Source organism: Vipera ursinii (genome assembly GCF_947247035.1).
Source record: "Vipera ursinii genome assembly, chromosome: Z".
In the NCBI taxonomy this organism is placed as follows: Eukaryota; Metazoa; Chordata; class Lepidosauria; order Squamata; family Viperidae; genus Vipera; species Vipera ursinii.
Window position 1 is genome coordinate 119,699,872 of NC_139517.1, and position 19,395 is coordinate 119,719,266.

A 19,395-nucleotide genomic window follows, 5' to 3' on the forward strand; every position below is an offset into this window, starting at 1 on the left:
TGGTTTATCAGATAGTCAGCCAGACGTTCAAACTGATTTGACATTTTTGTCTGCCTATCGAGTCCTTCCCAAGGATCTGGGATATGGGGATGGGGATATCTTAATGGTGTTAGAGGTACTGTCTCATTTATTATTATTATTTGTTAAAATTATTTCCCACCTGTCTTGCTGCAGGCCTACTCAAAGGGGGCTTACAACAATAAAAAGAAAGAAATTAAAAGGATGTGAACAGAGCAAAAATAAAATAAACAATGAAAAACCTATAAAGCCCTAAATGGCATGGGTCTGGATTATCTTACGGAGCACCTGCTGCCAGCATCAACTTCCCATCGTCCTGTGCGCTCCCACAGGGAGGGCCTCCTCAGGGTCCCGCCGGTCAGGGAGTGCCGACGGGCGATCCCCAGGGGGAGAGCGTTCTCGGTGGGCACGCCTGCCCTATGGAATCAACTGCCTGTGGAACTCTGGATCGCCCCCGCCCTTTGCTCGTTTCGCTGGGACCTAAAAACCTGGCTATTTGAGTTAGCCGGCCTGGACTGAGGGATTTTAAGGTTTTAAATTTTAAATTTTAAACTCTTTTGGGGCTTATTAATTTAATTTTATTTTAATTTGTACATTGCACTGTTTTAATTTGCCCTGTAAACCGCCCTGAGTCCCTCGGGAAAAGGGCGGTATATAAATCTAAACAAACAAATAAATAAATAAACAGAACACAATGAGAATATATCAATGCAATAACGAAAAAAATGGAGGGGAGCAGGGAGCAGGGGGTGAGGAGTGAATCAGTCCAGCAGCCACTTCCAGAATGGAACCCCTCCCCCATCTGCTCCCCTGGCCAACCAGCACAGCCAGGTCTTCAGGATCTTGCAGAAGGATAGGAGGGGAGGGACAGATGTTACTTTAAAGCAGCGTCCCCCAAACTTTGGGGCATGAGGAAGCGGTTCCATGCAGGGAGTTTTTTCCACAGACCAGAGGGGGGCGTAGTTTCACACGCTGCCTGCATCCCACAGATGGGGCTTCATTTTTTTGCATGGCCCGGTTTCTGGCATGCTGCAACCTAGTGTGGGGCCATGGACCGGGGGTTGGGGGACCCCTGCTTTAGAAAGTTCTTCTGGAAATCGAAGTTCTTTGACCAACAGGATCCAAAGTAGGCCCTTTCTGCTGGCACAACTAGAACCAAAGGACTCTTATACTAAAACAAACTCTCTCAAGCCATATGACATCAGAGTAAATATTTTAGTGTTTATTTATTTATTTATTTATTGATGGGATTTATATCCCGCCCTATCTCCTGAAGGACTCAGGGCGGCTAACAACAAAACATATAATAAGTACAGAAATCAAGATAAAAATAAAATTGAAATCATCTGTGCAATAAGTTAAAATTAAAGAATTAAAAAATAAATTAAAAATTCTAAATATAAATTAATTAAAATGCCTGTCAGTCCAGGTCAGCCTGGTGGAACAGGAGTGTTTTGAGGCCGCGGCGAAAGGATTGGAGGTTTTGGGCCATCCAAAGCTCCGGGGGGAGCTGATTCCATAGGGCTGGCACTCCCACAGAGGAGGCCCTCCCCCTGGGGGTCGCCAGCCGACATTGCCTAGCTGACGGTACCCTGAGGAGGCCTTCTCTGTGTGAGCGTACTGGACAATGGGAATTTGTTCCCGGCAGCAGATGGTCCTGCAAGTATCCCGGACCTAAGCCATGTAGGGCTTTAAAGGTAAGTACCAGCACCTTAAATCTCACCCGGAGGGCAACCGGTAGCCAATGCAGCTCACGCAGGAGGGGTGTAATATGGGAGTATCGGGGTGCTCCCATCACAACCCGTGCAGCTGCATTCTGCACCAGCTGAAGCCTCCGGGTGGTCTTCAAGGGCAGCCCCATGTAGAGAGCATTACAGTAATCTATATGGGAGGTAACGAGTGCGTGGGTGACTGTACGTAGGGCATCTCGGTCCAAAAAGGGGCACAATTGGTATATAAGACGAATCTGTGCAAATGCCCCTCTAGCCACGACTCCAATATGATCTTCAAAACTGAGTCGTGAATCTAGGAGGACGCCCAGATTGCGTGCTCTATCGATGGGAGGTAACATCTCTCCTCCTATAGTCAGAGATGGAACCTCTTGGACTAAACGAGATGACATATGTACAGCCACTCAGTCTTGGCCGGGTTGAGTCGAAGCCTGTTTTCTCCCATCCAAATCTGTACCGCTTCCAGGCAACGGGACATCACATCGAGGGCATCACTGGGTCATTACTTCTATTAACACTGAATTTAGATAAGATAACCATTATTGTCATTTTTCTTACTGTGGGCACAACGGCACACATCAAAAATGAAATTTAGTTACCCACTCTCAATTTGCAATTTTTTTTATTGGAATCTAAAACTTAGTTTAATAAAGGATACTTGAATGCTTTTGGACTAGAAAAATCAGAAAAAGATATCATAAATATTAGAGCTCAAATGATTTTTACTATTAACCTGCAATAAAACATCCAACAAGGAATTAGTATATTTCTTTCTTTTCTGCCTCTGAGAATCACACCTTTCAGAGAAGAAGATTCTCTTGAAAAAATCAAATATCCCAAGGCTTTGAAAGCAGAGGTGAAGACACATTGACTTCTCAGCATTGGCCATTTCATTGAAGTGCTAGGAACACAGTTCAGTAGCATCTGTAGAGCCACATTTTCCCCAATTCTGTCTCAGAATACAGAAGCTCTCTGCAGGTTACTTTTCTCTGTACTTTTTAAAACAATACTGGCGCAAGAATTGACCTCTCCTAAGAACAAAAAGCTATCTATTTAAAATTAATATTTTTATTTGCCTAGTTTCTTTACCATCATTGTCCACTGAAGCAAAAGTTAAACACAAACAATGCAAAGGAAATATCCTTTTTCTCTATTATCTTCTATCATCACTTAGCACCCCAAGGTCATTGGGGCAGGGATCCATTTTCCCTTTTACTGCAAAATATTATTCACACATAGCAACAACCACCATCAAAGTTATGGCCTTTTAAGAGTAAGTACCTTTACTATCCTGCAATCTGGCACATTTAGTATTAAAGGTAGGGGTTCCCCCACACAAGCGTGCTAGTCGTTTCCGACTCTAGGGGCTGGTGCTCATCTCCGTTTCAAAGCTGAAGAGCCAGCACTTGTCCGAGGACGTCTCCGTGGTCATGTGGCCAGCATGACTAGATGCCAAAGGCGCACGGAACGCTGTTACCTTCCCACTGTAGTGGTCCCTATTTTTCTACTTGCATTTTAGGTGCTTTCAAACTGCTAGGTTGGCAGAAGCTGGGAGGAGTAACAGGTGCTCAACTCTGTTACGTGGCACTCGGGATTCGACCCGCCAAACTGCCGACCTTCTGATCAACATATTGCATTTTCCTAGACAGAGAATTGAAGGGCATGACATTGGCTTCTGCTACTAGTCTGACCAAGGACTGATCATGGATCATCTACTTTCCTTTGTTTGGAAAGGACGAACAATCTACCTTCTATCTAGTACCATAGAAATGAGCTATGGCTTCTTCTCCATCATCATCATCATCATCATCATCATCATCATCATCATCAAGTTGGAAGAGACCTTGGAGGTCATCTAGTCCAACCCCCTGCTCAGGCAAGAAACCCTATACCATTTTGGACAAATAGCTGTCCAGTCTCTTCTTAAAAACTTCCAGTGTTGGAGCATTCACCACTTCTGGAGGCAGGGTGTTCCATTGGTTAATTGTTCTGTCAGGAAGTTTCTCCTTAGTTCTAGGTTGCATCTCTCCTTGACTAGTTTCCATCCTTTGCTTCTTGTCCTGCTTTCAGGTGCTTTGGAGAATAGTTTGACTCCCTCCTCTTTGTGGCAGCCCCTGAGATATTGGAACACTGCTTTCATTAATTCCTCTTTCTTTTGTATATTTCCATTGTGTGGTGAATCTGTATGCCCGGTTTTATTTGCTTCCTTCTTATGTATGCTTAATAGTTGGATGGGAAATCAAGCTTGGGAAGTGCATGTGTTAGATGGCCTGCCAATATCTCAAACATTGGGGATTGAAATTCCAGCGCCAATCATTGTTAGTGGAGGATTTGAAGAACATGAGGGCATCCAGAATATGAAAACTCCCCAATCCCACCCCAAAGATGAGGCCTTCAATGGTACCCTATGTTGGGACACTAATCTACAACGATAACGGCACCCTATAACAGTGTTTTTCAAACTTTGGTCACTTGAAGACGTGTGGACTTCCAGCTCTCAAAATTCCCCTGCCGGCATGCCAGCTGAGGAATTCTGGGAGTTGAAGTCCATCATCTCAAAATGGCTGTAATAGGTATCCCTTGCACTTCTTCCGTTTTCTTCGTGCCCCCTCCCCCCTGTACCCAAGCACTTGCCGCCACCCCAGGCGCTTCTGGGGCTAATATTATTCTGAAGGCGTCCTTCTCTCCCTTCAGGAATCAGAAACACTCACTTCCCTTCCCTGCAGATAGACGCCTTCTTTACCTCTTGCTGCTGCTGCTGCTGCTGCTGCCCGGCTCGAGCGCGCAGCAGGTTGCTAAGCGACCAGATTCACACGAGCCCCGGAAGGCCGGCCGATTCTTTTTAGGGCGCGCGCGCGCGCGAACGGACGCGCAAGCCCGTGCCTGTCCTCTCGCTGCCTCGCGCGCTTCCTCTCTGGGGGAGGGGGGCATTTGGGCGGGGCCTCCCAGAGACCTCTCCCACCAAGGCTGCCAGGTAGCAGCTGAGGGAATCCAGGTGGGAGTGTGGTGCCTCTTTGCAGCCACCTAGGGGTCGTCTGGATGTTTGCAGGCCAGGTTTGATAACAGTTTGCAGCTGAGGAGGGATGTTGAGACACCTGGTGAGCTTGGCCCCTTAGGCTTTTCCCCGGGTTAGGTGGCTTTGAGATCTGGGGTGAGATAAGGCTAGTCTCTAGGAGTGAGAGATCCTTTTCTCTGGAAGTCGCTCCTCAGCTGCCAAGGGCTGTTTTCCCAAGCTTCTTCATTGGTGCCCTAATCAATTCTTATTACCTTAGGTTTTGACCACTCCCTGGCTGCTGCCTAGTTTCTATGATGTCGTTATTTTTCATTTCATTTTATTGGTTATGTTTAAACTCAAATTGGATTTTTAAATTTTTTTTGGCATGTTTATGCTCAAATGATCTGCAGCTATAGGGTGGTTTGATTAAACAATTTTTTTTAAAGATGATGTACAAGCAGTTAGGTTTGAATATAATATACTGCTAAGCTTGTAAGCCGCCCCGAGTCTTCGGAGAAGGGCGGGATATAAATGGAATTAAAATAAAAATTAAAATAAATATAAGGGACTATAAAAATAATGTCCCTCAAATGAAGCTCAAGTCCTGATAACTCCATAGTGCTGATTTTTTCCAAACTGTACGGTTCCCAATGGGTGTTTTGACTGACTTCTTACCCAAGATATATCCAAGGACAACCAGGTTCAAACTGTATTTAATCTCTTTATTGAGATTAACCAAGATCCATTATGTGCTGTACCTATGTACTTGTAAGGTATCATTAAAAAAATGGATGAGTGGGCATACAGAATGGCATCCTAAACCATGGTTTATTTATCCATAATTTATTAATTAAATCAGAACTGGCAAGTTTGCACAAAACACTAAGCCATCAACCATATTTTACATACAACTGAAATTTTCTCAAATTTTCATATAGTTTCTTAAATCACATTTTGTCTGAGGATACAAGCATGTTCCCCTTTCTTGTTAAAGATATCTTTTCTGGGATGCTATCCAGCTATTTTGGATTGTTGACGTGGGATTAGGGGAATTGAAATTTAAACAGTTGGGAAGACACCAAGCTGAAAAAAGCCTTCTCAGCTCAGCTAGTCTTAAATAAGATTCATGATTTGCATGCAGAAATCTTTTAATTCCCATTTGAAAAAAATCATGGAAAGTTTTGAGGACTGTACAAAACTGTTGATTAAGTCATGTTTGTGTGACATTCTGAGAAAGAAAACTTTATTTAATATACCTTCCCGGGCATAGGTTTTATCAATGACAATTTTAATATGTATTCTACATTATGCATTTATCTCATTTGGTGATTTAAGTGTGTCTTTAAAATATGAATTTTATAAACCAATATTCATTTAGTAATTTTGATATTTATTTTAGTATCATATGGTTTCCCCCCCCCCCTAGTTTGAGGATTCCAGTATTTTACCTTTTTCGCTCATTTTCCCCCCAATATATAGTCAATATTCCTCTGGCATTTAAAGACAAACTAATTGATTACACCATAAGCAACAAAGAACTGAAACTATTCTTTCAAAATCTTGATGATGATGATGATAAACAAGAAGCTTTTTGATGTTTTTATTCTTTTTTTGCAAATGCTATTTACTTAATATTTGTGATCATTTTTATGCATTAGTTCTCAAACACACTCATGGTGATTCAATGGAATAAAATTATATATACCATTATTGATGACTATACAGTGAAATTGAAATATTAGCATTCTTGGAGCAGCTGCGTCTTTGCTAACTGAAAATAATTTCTGAAACTCATTTTGATATCAACAGGGATTGGCTATGCAACAGTGAAGGAGAGATGGGGATTTTCTTAGAAAAGATACAAATAAAACCTTATGGGTATATATTACATAGCTGTGGGATTCAAATTTTATGCTTAGTCATAAGATTGTTTGCTAGATATAGCTTAGCATGTTGTTATTAGCATGTAATTATTAAACAAATCATGGGCTAATACAGTGTGAATCAATGAATTGTGTGTTTCTTTGGTTTTAGATCAAATTGTTTCATTTTAACATCTCTACCACCATTTAGTCAATAATGATATTATACTAAGATTATATTAATATTATAAATAATATATGACCCAGATAAAGACTACATAAACATTTATGCATAGAACAAGCATAAAAACTGATCTGTATTTTTTCTGAGGATAAAAATTACAAAGATTGTTCTATGAAGAACAAATAATTGTTTCTATGTTGGAAGTTCAGATTTAATTTTCTTAGCGCAGTTTGCTTCCAATGTACACATTTAATTCACACATAATACTAAGCTAAGATTTCACTGTTGCTTATTGAATAAACCACAGTTGGCTGCATTTAGATGTTAACATGCTAAGTCACAGAAAAGCAAACTACGTATCTGTTTAATATGAAATGTGGGCTCAGGCGTTCCTTTTCTGTAATACCATATCTATTATTATGTAACTGGGTAGACTGCAGCCAGCCAATCATAGTCATTCAATCTAGCCATTTGTCCCTCCCTCCAGTGATTTCCATACTGACTGCTTCAAAGGACTGGAAGTCAGTTTATAATATAACAAAAATAAAACCATTTGTGAACCAACATAAAAGAGATAATCAATTACAAAAATAGATCTATTACATGAATTAATCGATCAATTATATTTATTTTGTCAATAGTCCATAAAAAATATAGGCTTCACCAACAGTCTGTGGAACAATGATTCTCTACTGCTTTGTGAAAAGCAAGCCATATCTTGTACAATCAAAGAAGGTACAATAGTGTATTTGTATGGTGTATTTTACGTGGATTGAATTTCCATGATCAGATTGCCTTATAGTTAAATTTTGGCTTTGCTTTCCAATTCTATGAAACATATGCTCAGATTTGTGGTATGTCATAATAAGTAAAGTAAGAAAGTTTTTTTAAAATGTTATTTGTTTGCTAAATACTAACATTATTTTATACATAGACTTTTATAGTATGCAATTGTAGAGAACATATTAAAGCAGAGAAAATATTTTAAAAATCAAGATGTTTCCTTTAGGGAAACTGGAACTGTACTTTCTGAGTTTTGAAAAACTTAAAACTGTGATAGGTTGATTTTATTTTTGCCAACCTATTTAAAATATTGAAAAGATTCATTGCTTGATCATGAAATGAATGTGTAGTTTTTAGCATCTTAGCCTTCAGAGTTAAGGCAGAAAAGAGACGATTTTTTTTGTTAACCAACAAAAATTTTTTTGTTTGCTTTGCTATGTCAAACAAAGCAAGCTATTTGTCACTGTGGTTTGTGTATTTTTTTAAACAGCTTTCAACTTTGATCTGAAGCAAAGTGCACTGGTAGAAAAGATGACAGAAGTAACAAATCCACAATGTCCGTTGTCGCTCAGACAAACTCTTTAAGTCAATAAAGGACGAGATTTAGAGGTAGAAAGCCATATGACTTAGGATGAGGCTTGTGCATGCTTGTGAGAAAATGTAGACCTTTGCCTCCCTTCATTCAGACAAAGGTGCAGGGAAATTTATTAGCCAGGAATTCAGTCCAATATGTACAATGAAAAGGTGCCTCGTTTAGGCCTGGGTTTTGCTTGCTTTTCCAGGCAAACAATCCCCTTTAAAAAAGCAGCACTGATCTAGGCTTGTGTCTTGTAACAGCTGTTTTATTCAAAGTGTCAGCCTAATAGATCTCAGGCCATGCTTTGGTTATCTCAGAGATGACATTGATGTCTTTTAAATATTACATTTTGAATTATATTCAAATTACATGTAATTTTTTAAAATTGATCAAAGGAATTTTGCCCAGTATGTGTAATGATGATGTCACTGAATAAATAAATTAAGCCCCAGCATTCTTATTTGATACTGACCCCAATACATTGATCCATATTTGATTTTTCAAGAAGTTTTGTAAACCTATTTTTATAATCTTTAGTGAGATTAACTTTCCTGACTACACAGTTTATTTATTTTATTTATTTATTTATTTGTTTTATATACCGCCCTTCTCCCGGAGGACTCAGGGCGGTGTACAGAGAAATAAAGTAAGAATACAATAAAAATATAATTATTAAAGCCCAAATCCATCAGGCCAGGCCGGCTTGTTGGAATAGATAAGTTTTTAGATCACGCCGGAAGGAGCGAAGGTCGGGGGCCATCCGGATTTCAGCTGGTAAGCGGTTCCAAAGGATTGGCGCACCCACCGAGAATGCTCTCCCCCTGGAGGTCACCAGCCGACATTCTCTGACCGGTGGCACCCTGAGGATTTGAATCAGAATGAATCTTAAGCATGCTATTTTGAAGTAGTCTTAAGAAAGAATAATTAGCACTTATACCAATGAACCTTATTTCAGTGCAAAAATATTTGTCTTGCTGGTGATGTTTTCAGGGCCTGTTTCTTAACTGGTATTTCTGAAGGATAATCTATGGTCAAAGTGTACTGCTATGAGACACAATGTTTACTTATATTGGTGGTATCTACATTGACTCTCTCATGAATAAATTAGTCAGGCTGAGGACTGGCTTCGTTGGAACATCATTTTTGAGGAAGGAGACCAAATGGGAGGATTATTTCTTCCAAACCTAAAATCACAAGTCAGCAGTTCATTTGATCAAATAATTCTAATATTGTATATATTGTCCAAAGGGGGCTACTGAAAAAATAATTTCCCAAATGATTGCTTCTCCATTTGAGCAACAGGGCAACAGACCTTTTCCTACTATTATATTCTTAATAGTTGGCACAAAAAGTTGGTAAATAGGATTTGTTTGATTGAGGGACCTTCTGTTTCCTCTAGTATCTGCCTGGACAATCTGATCTGGCAGAATTGATGTACACCAGATTCCTTTGATTAAATGTCATCCATTGGGACCCCAGAAGTACACCTTCTCTATAGGACAGCCTGGCCTCTGGATTCTCTCTCCCCTCCCCCCTACCCGCCAAAGAATCCAAAAGCCTTTGACAAATGAAGTTGAAGCCATGTTTCTTTTTCTTTCTTGGTTCTCATTTGGATTTGTTGACTCATCACCATTTGTATTCTGTTTTATCTTTTTTTTCCTTGGTTTTAGGTCTTTTAACAATTTATAAACCATGAGAGTTGCTGGAGTCAAATAACATACACATTTAAGCAACAGATAGAATTAATACATGTGCTTTTATTTGTACTTTAGTCTCCGCACAAAAGTGAAGTGGTTACTGTCCAAGCTAGTCTATACCTTAATTGCCCCTATTCTCCAAAATTAAGCTTATGATAAAAAGCTCAAACATCGGTGTGCTTCTTAAAATTATTTATTATTAAATTTATATGCTGTCCATAAACCCTATGGACAGTACCAAAAGGCAAAACGATATGACGCTGGAAGATGAGCCCCTCAGGTTGGAAGGCGTCCAATATGCTACTGGGGAAGAGCAGAGGGCTAGTACTACTAGCGCCAGAAAGAATGAAGCGACTGGGCCAAAGCCGAAAGGACGCTCAGCTGTGGATGTGTCTGGTGGTGAAAGGAAAGTCCGATGCTGTAAAGATTTTTTCTCCATAGGAACCTGGAATGTAAGATCCATGAATCAAGGAAAGCTGGACGTGGTCAAACAAGAGATGACAAGACTGAACATCGATATCTTAGGTATCAGCGAACTAAAATGGACAGGAATGGGTGAATTTAATTCAGATGACCATCAGGTATACTACTGCGGACAAGAATCTCTCAGAAGAAATGGAGTAGCCTTCATAGTCAATAAAAGAGTAGGAAAAGCAATACTGGGATACAGTCCTCAAAATGACAGAATGATCTCAGTTCGAATCCAAGGCAAACCATTCAATATCACAGTAGTCCAAGTCTATGCCCCAACCACCAGTGCTGAAGAGGATGAAATTGACCGGTTCTACGAAGCCCTACAGCACCTTATAGAACTAACACCAAAAAATGATGTCCTTATCATCATGGGGGATTGGAATGCTAAAGTAGGAAGCCAAAAGATAACCGGAATAACAGGCAAGTTTGGCCTTGGAGTACAAAATGAAGCAGGGCACAGGCTGATAGAATTTTGTCAAGAGAATGCGATGGTCATAGCAAACACTCTTTTCCAACAACCCAAGAGACGGCTCTACACATGGACATCACCAAACGGTCAACACAGAAATCAGATTGACTATATGCTCTGCAGCCAAAGATGGAGAAGCTCTATACAGTCAGTAAAAACAAGACCAGGAGCTGACTGTGGCTCAGACCATGAACTTCTCCTTGCAAAGTTTAGGCTTAAACTGAAGAAAGTAGGGAAAAGCACTAGGCCACTCAGGTATGAATTAAATCATATCCCTGTTGAATATACAGTAGAGGTGACAAATAGATTTAAGGAATTAGATCTGATAGACAGAGTGCCTGAAGAACTATGGACAGAGGTTCGTGACATTGTACAACAGGTAGCAACCAAAACCATCCCAAAGAAAAAGAAATGCAAGAAAGCAAAATGGCTGTCTGAGGAAGCTTTGCAAATAGCTGAGGAAAGGAGGGAAGCGAAAGGCAAAGGAGAAAAACATAGATATGCCCAATTGAATGCAGAATTCCAGAGAATAGCTAGAAGAGATAAGAATGCCTTCTTAAATGAACAGTGCAAAGAAATAGAAGAAAACAATAGAATAGGGAGGACCAGAGATCTTTTCAAGAAAATTGGAGAGATGAAGGGAACGTTTAACGCAAAAATGGGCATGATAAAGGACCAAAATGGCAGGGACCTAACAGAGGCAGAAGAGATTAAGAAGAGGTGGCAAAATTACACAGAAGAACTATACAAGAATAAGCTTAACGTCCCTGATAATCACAATGAGGTGGTCACTGACCTCGAGCCAGACATCCTAGAATGTGAAGTGAAGTGGGCCTTAGAAAAGCTGAGCAACAACAAAGCTAGTGGAGGTGACAGTATTCCAGCTGAGCTATTCAAAATCTTAAAAGACAGTGCAGTAAAAGTGCTACACTCAATTTGCCAGCAAATTTGGAAACCTCAACAGTGGCCACAGAATTGGAAAAGATCAGTTTACATTCCAATTCCAAAGAAAGGCAGTGCCAAAGAATGTTCAAACTATCGCACCATTGCACTAATTTCTCATGCTAGTAAAGTCATGCTTAAAATACTACAAGTTAGACTTCAGCAGTATGTGGATCGAGAACTACCAGAAGTACAGGCAGGATTTCGAAGAGGCAGAGGAACTAGAGATCAAATTGCCAACATACGCTGGATCATGGAGAAAGCTAGGGAGTTCCAGAAAAACATCTACTTCTGCTTCATTGACTATGCTAAAGCCTTTGATTGTGTGGATCATAACAAACTGTGGCAAGTTCTTAAAGAGATGGGAGTACCAGACCATCTTATTTGTCTCCTGAGAAACCTATATGCGGGTCAAGAAGCAACAGTGAGAACTGGACACGGAACCACTGATTGGTTCAAAATTGGGAAAGGAGTCCGGCAAGGCTGTATACTGTCACCCTGCCTATTTAACTTATATGCAGAGCACATCATGAGAAAGGCAGGGCTAGATGAATCAAAAGTTGGAATTAAGATTGCCGGAAGAAATATAAACAACCTAAGATACGCAGATGATACCACTCTAATGGCAGAAAGTGAAGAAGAACTAAAGAGCCTCTTGTTGCAGGTGAAGAAGGAGAGTGCAAAACTTGGGTTGAAACTTAACATTAAGAAAACCAAGATCATGGCATCTGGCCCTCTCAATTCCTGGCAAATAGATGGGGAAGAAATGGAAGTAGTGACAGATTTTATTTTCCTGGGCTCCAAGATCACTGCAGTTGGGGACTGTAGCCAAGAAATTAAAAGACGCTTGCTCCTGGGGAGGAAAGCCATGGCAAATCTAGACAGCACACTAAAAAGCAGAGACATCACCCTGTCAACAAAAGTGCGTATAGTCAAGGCTATGGTCTTCCCAGTTGCAATGTATGGCAGTGAAAGTTGGACCATAAGAAAGGCTGAGCGCCAAAGAATTGATGCCTTTGAACTATGGTGCTGGAGAAGACTCCTGAAGTAGCCTAAGGACCACTCGGGACGACAGGCTAGTTAACAACAGGGTTTATTTAGTACAAGGCAAACATAGAATAACTTGTCCGGCTTTTATAGCCGGCAGCTGGCAGCGAGGGCCAATCAGGAGTGTTCATTTTGGCGCCGCGTCAAACCGGGACCAATCCGCGTCGTCTTCTGTTGACAGCTCCGGCTTCCGCATGGTTTGGTGTTTTGACAGCCGCGAGCTGTCAGTGGTTGCGCCTGCGCTGTGCGGGGAACTTTGACAGCTCAGGCTTCCGCCTGGTCCGGAGTTTGACAGCCGCGAGCTGTCAGTGGTGGCGCCTGCGCTGTGCGGGGAACTTTGACAGCTGTCAAAGTTCCCGCGTGTTTTTCTGTCAGGCGGCTTCCCTAGTTTTTACAATCTGTTAATGAAGTATTATTACTGTTTACATATACAACACACCCCTTACCCCTCCCCTGGCGCGTTTCCTCCCCCTTGGACGTTGGAACCTGCCCACTGATAGTCTCTTAGGTAGGTGGGGGCTTTTCGATTCCTGTTGGAGCGGCGAAGGGGTGGGGGATTGTCTGGTTCTGGTAGTTCGTTCCCCTGCTGTTCTTCTTCCTGGTTTGGCATAGGAAGTATTTCCGGGGGGGGTTGTAGCTCGGAAAGCTTTGGGTGCTCAGAGTTGTGTGGTGGTTGTCTGGGTCTGAGTTGGTCAATATGGCGGCGTATGTTGCCGTGTGCTTGTGTGGCAATAAGGTATGAAATGGGTCCGGTTTGTTTTAGTACTGTCCCTTGGACCCACTTGTTTTTATCCGTGTATGACCGTGCCCATATCAATTGTCCTGGGTTGAGTGTGCGGTTTGGGTAGGGGTGCTCTTTTTCTTCTGGGTATGTGTCAGGGTGCAGTCTATCGAGTCGTGTTATTAGCCTCCTCCCCCATCTCAATTCCGCTGGTGATTTGCCCGTTGTTGTGCATGGGGTTGAGTGTTGTGACAAGAGGAACTGGCTGAGACGCCTCTGCCAATTCCCTTTAACGAATTTTTTCAAGGCTTCTTTTGTGGACCGTACCATAATTTCAGCCATCCCGTTCGACGATGGGTGGAATGGCGCCGACGTTACCAGCCTAATACAATTCTTCATAGCGAACATCTGAAATTCACGAGAGGTGAATTGAGGTCCGTTGTCTGAAACTATGGTGTCTGGAAGGCCATGTGTGGCGAATATTTTCCTTAAGGCTTGAATAGTGGATTCGGACGTTGTTTTTCTAAGGGGAGTGACTTCTAGCCATTTAGAATAGCTGTCCACTACAATTAAGAAACTTTGGCCCTGGATAGGTCCTGCAAAATCTAAATGTATACGTGACCAAGGGTTCCTTGTAGTTTCCCATTTGTGGATCGGTGCTTGGGGTGGCTCGTTTCGGGTCGCCTGACAGGTATAGCACCCTCCCACGTACTTTTCTATTTGTTTATCAATGCCTGGCCACCATACATAACTTCTAGCCATCGCTTTCATCTTTACAATGCCTGGGTGTCCTTCATGTAAAATGTGTAATGTTTGGTCTATGTTTTTCTCTGGTATGATGACCCTATTTCCCCACAGCAGGCATCCCCTATGGGTGGAGATCTCATTTTTCCTGTTAAAATATGGTTGGAATTGGGGTTGTGGGTTTTGAGCTGGCCACCCTGTTGTGGCCCATTTGAGGATTCTGGTAAGTATTTTGTCTTTGGCTGAATTGTTGGCTATAATGTTTGCAGTCAGGGGGCAATCTGGAAGTTGGGAGATTGCTAAAATCAGACCGGCTGGGGCTGGGTCAGAGTCCTTGTTTTGCATGGGCAGTCTGCTGAGGCAGTCTGCGTGTCCTAATTCTTTTCCTGGTTTATGTATTAGTTGATAGGAATAGGCTGCTAAGAATGTGGACCACCGTAATATTCTCGGAGAGAGAATTTGTGGTGTAGTTTTATTCCAAGTGAATATGCCCAGCAGGGGTTTGTGGTCAGTAAATATAGTAAATGGCCTCCCATAAAGGTAGTCATGAAATTTTTTGACCCCTGCAACTATTGCTAGGGCTTCCCTGTCTATTTGTGCGTAATTTCTTTCTGCTTTGGTCAGAGTACGTGAATAGAAGGCTATGGGTCTTTGTGTACCGTCCTTGAATAGATGACTTAATACAGCCCCGATTCCATAGGGAGAGGCATCGCAAGCGATGCATATTGGGGTATCTTCTCTGAATAGGGTGATAGTTGAGCTGTGACAGATAATCTGTTTTAATGATTGGAAACTATTCTCATGTATCTTGGTCCAGGACCAAACAGTGCCCTTGTCCAGGAGCCTATGCAGGGGCTCCGCGATAGTGGCTTTATGGGGGATGAAGGCATGGTAGAAGTTTAATAACCCTAAAAAAGCTTGAAGCTCTTGTTTATTCCTTGGGCTGGGTGCAGTTTGAATAGCCCTTAGTTTATCTGTGGTGGGGTGGATGCCCTGGCCGTCTATTTTGTACCCTAGGAATTCAGTGGATGTGACTCCAATAGAGCACTTTTCTCGCTTTAGTTTGAGGCCGGCTTCTCTGAGCCGGCTCAGCACAGCTGACAGCCTGTCAGCTAAGTTTGCTTCGTTTTCTCCGGCGATGAGAACATCGTCGAAATAGGGGCAGACCCCGGGTATTCCCTTCAGGGTCTTCTCCATGATACCCTGAAATATACCTGGGGCCGCCGATATGCCGAATTGGAGTCTCTTTACTTTAAAGGCACCGCGGTGGGTGACAATTGTCTGGGCTTCCGCGGTGTCCTCAGTGACAGGCAGTTGTAAATACGCCTGCGTGAGATCGAGTTTGGCGAAAATGGCGCCAGAACGGATGGAAGCAAATACGTCCCTTACCGCTGGCACCGGGTAAGCGTGGGGGCTGAGGGCTAGGTTGACTGTCGCTTTATAGTCTGCGCAGACTCTCACTTCTCCATTAGGTTTAATTGGGGTGACAATAGGGGTCTCCCAGGTCCCCCCCTCCGTTGGTTCAAGCACCCCGAGGCCTATGAGGCGATCAAGTTCGTTTTCTATTTTTTCTTTTAGGGCAAAGGGTACTCTCCTAGCTCTTATCTTAATTGGTTGGATTGCTGGGTTTAACTGTAAGGAGATGGGGGGTCCAGTGTATTTTCCTAAAGTGCCATCGAAGACGTCTGCATATTTGTTGCAAACGGCTTCTAGGCTGGGTGATTGAATTGTGTTTACCCCCGTTATGGCGATCCCTAGCGGCCCGAACCAGTTTAACCCTATCAAGTTGGTGCGGTTCCCTGGCGTAACTAAAACCTCTAAGGGACCCTTGAACCCCTTGTACTGCACTATGACCTTAGCCCTCCCTTCCAGAGGAATGGGGCTTTTCTGGAAGTCAGCTAGGTGTACTTGGGTTTGCCTCAGGGGAATTTGTCCCTTGCCTTGCCGACAGATCTCCTGATACGTTTTTAATGAAATTAAGGAGACTGCTGACCCTGAATCCACCTCCATGTGGCAGGGTACCCCCTGAATTTTTTACCCAGACCTTAACCTTTGCGCTTAGGCTGTTTACCCTGTCAATTGTCTCTACCAGGGGCCCTGGCGGTTTTTCTCTGCTGGCCTGGGTAGCTGGCCTACCTGGGGAGTTTGCCTCCAGATCATGGACGTTGTCACGGCCCTTGCTGCGGCACACCGGCTTGATGTGGTCGGTCTTTCCGCAATTGTGGCATTTAGCGTTTCTGAATCGGCAGCTTCCCCGGGCATGGTTGCCCCCGCAGCTGGCACAGGTGGCCCGTTGCTCGTAACGTGGCGGCGGCGGAGGGGGGTTCCTGGACCTACGGCGGTCTGAAGTGTCGCCTCTCCTTGGTTGCCTGCGTTCCATTCTGTGCTGCAGGGCTTCTCCGTCGGTGAAATCCACCGACTCTTCGCTGTCGCTGAAGGTTGCGCTCTCTTGGAAGACGGTCGCTGGGCTCTCTGGGGTCGAGGTTGTCGGCTTCTTCTTGTGGCTGTGCTCGTAGGCCATTATTTCTCTGGTCAGCTCTGCCAGGCTCATGTCGGGTTTGGATGTTAGCTTCTTCTGCAGCTTCTCGTCCTTCAGACCGATCACCACCTGGTCTCTGATGCGGTCCTCCAGGTCGGGGAAACAGCAGTTCCGTGCGGCGTGTCTGACCCCGGCGATGAACTCGTTGGCGGGCTCGTCTGGCCGCTGTTTCTTTTGGGCGAATTGGACCCGCCAGTACAGTTCTGAGCGAGCCGGCATATAGTACTTGTTCAGCTGGTCCACCAGGTCCGCGTAGGAGACTTCTGTGATGGGCACCGGGCTGAACAGGCCAACGGCTGCATCATACACTGGTGGTCCGCTGATGTATAGAAGAGCGGCGGCCTTTGCTCTGTCGTCAGTGATTTTACTGACGAGGAGGAATCCCTCGACCTGGCCTAAGTGTGATTGCCATCTCTCGGGATGGCGGGTATCAAATTCCCTCACACGCCCGAAGTTTGCCATGTCGTCCGGTCCTGGGTTGCTCCTTTGGAAGTTAAAACTTCCCGTGACAGCTCTTGCCGGGAACTCTCTTCCTCGGCCGTGACTTCAGCTCCGGAGCGATCCCATCCTCGTCGCCAGTGAAGTAGCCTAAGGACCACTCGGGACGACAGGCTAGTTAACAACAGGGTTTATTTAGTACAAGGCAAATATAGAATAACTTGTCCGGCTTTTATAGCCGGCAGCTGGCAGCGAGGGCCAATCAGGAGTGTTCATTTTGGCGCCGCGTCAAACCGGGACCAATCCGCGTCGTCTTCTGTTGACAGCTCCGGCTTCCGCATGGTTTGGTGTTTTGACAGCCGCGAGCTGTCAGTGGTTGCGCCTGCGCTGTGCGGGGAACTTTGACAGCTCAGGCTTCCGCCTGGTCCGGAGTTTGACAGCCGCGAGCTGTCAGTGGTGGCGCCTGCGCTGTGCGGGGAACTTTGACAGCTGTCAAAGTTCCCGCGTGTTTTTCTGTCAGGCGGCTTCCCTAGTTTTTACAATCTGTTAATGAAGTATTATTACTGTTTACATATACAACACAACTCCTGCGAGTCCCTTGGACTGCAAGGCGATCAAACCGGTCAGTCCTAGAGGAGATCAATCCTGACTGCTCTTTAGAAGGCCAGATCCTGAAGCTAAAACTCAAATACTTTGGCCACCTAATGAGAAGGAAGGACTCACTGGAGAAGAGCCTAATGCTGGGAAAGATCGAGGGCAATAGAAGAAGGGGACGACAGAGAATGAAGTGGCTGGATGGAGTCACTGAAGCAGTAGGCGTGAGCTTAAATGGACTCCAGAAGATGGTAGAGGACAGGAAGGTCTGGAGGAATGTTGTCCATAGGGTCGCGATGGGTCGGACACGACTTCGCAGCTAACAACAACAATGCTGTCCATCTCACTGTCAATTGATTTTGGAGGGCTTATATTATTATATCCTTAATTTTCAGCTTAATTCTTAAAAAGGAGTAAGAGCCAATTAAAGAATTCAGTGATATAGTGAACAATGGCAGCAAATGGAAGCCTTGGTGGAGCAGTGGGCTAATGCCTCCTTAAGTAACACCAGCTGCCTGCAATTAGTGCAGGTTCGAGTCCCACCAGGCTCAAGGTTGACTCAGCCTTCCATCCTTCCGAGGTAGGTAAAATGAGGACCCAAATTGTTGGGGGCAATAAGCTGACTTTGTAATAATGCCGCTGGGGGGGGGCAAAAACCCTAATAAGCAGGCATATCCATAGAATGAAGGCTATTGCTAAGCACATTGATTTGTGCTTTAGATTGTAAGCCGCCCTGAGTCTTCGGAGAAGGGTGGGATATAAATGGGTTTTTTTTTAAAAAAAAACAATTCTAAGACGGTCAGTAAGATGAATGAAAAGTGTGGGAATTTTTTCCCGTTGAGAAAAGTATGTTTAATTAGCTATTCCCAGCTTTGCCTGGGGAAGGGAGGATTATTATTCTTATATTTCTAAGTACTATTGCCTCAGGATACTTCATATAGCAGAAATTTTAATTGTAAATAGAATTTTCATATTTTCTGTCTTGAGTTCCTCAAATATCTCTGTCTTGTACAGACCACTCACATCCTGGACATAAACGATTTCAACTTCTTCCCTCAAGATGACGCTATAGGGCATTACACACCAGAACAACTAGACACAAGCACAGTTTTTCCCCCCATGCCATCACTCTGCTTAACAACTAATTCCTACAATACTGTCAAAATACTTAGTAAAACTGTATTACCATAATACTCCTCATCTTTCCTATTACCTATCCTTATCTTCTTATGACTATAACTTTGTTGCCTGTATCTTACAATTTATATTGTTTTTTAGTATCCTACTATGATTTATGTTGTTTGCTTAGCTAGTACTCTATGACTATCACTAAGCGTTGTATCTTATGATTTATGATGAAGTGTTGTATTTCACGATTTATGATGAATGTATTTTCTTGTTGTATATGATCATGATTATCATGATTACTTGTATGTACACTGAAAGCTTATGTACTGGAAAGAAATTCCTTCTGTGTCCAACCACACTTGGCCATATAAATTCAATTATTCTTCTGTTCTTCTTGTCACCTGTGAAAGTTAATGTCTTCCTTCTTTATCAGCAGGGGGTGCTCTGTGTGTG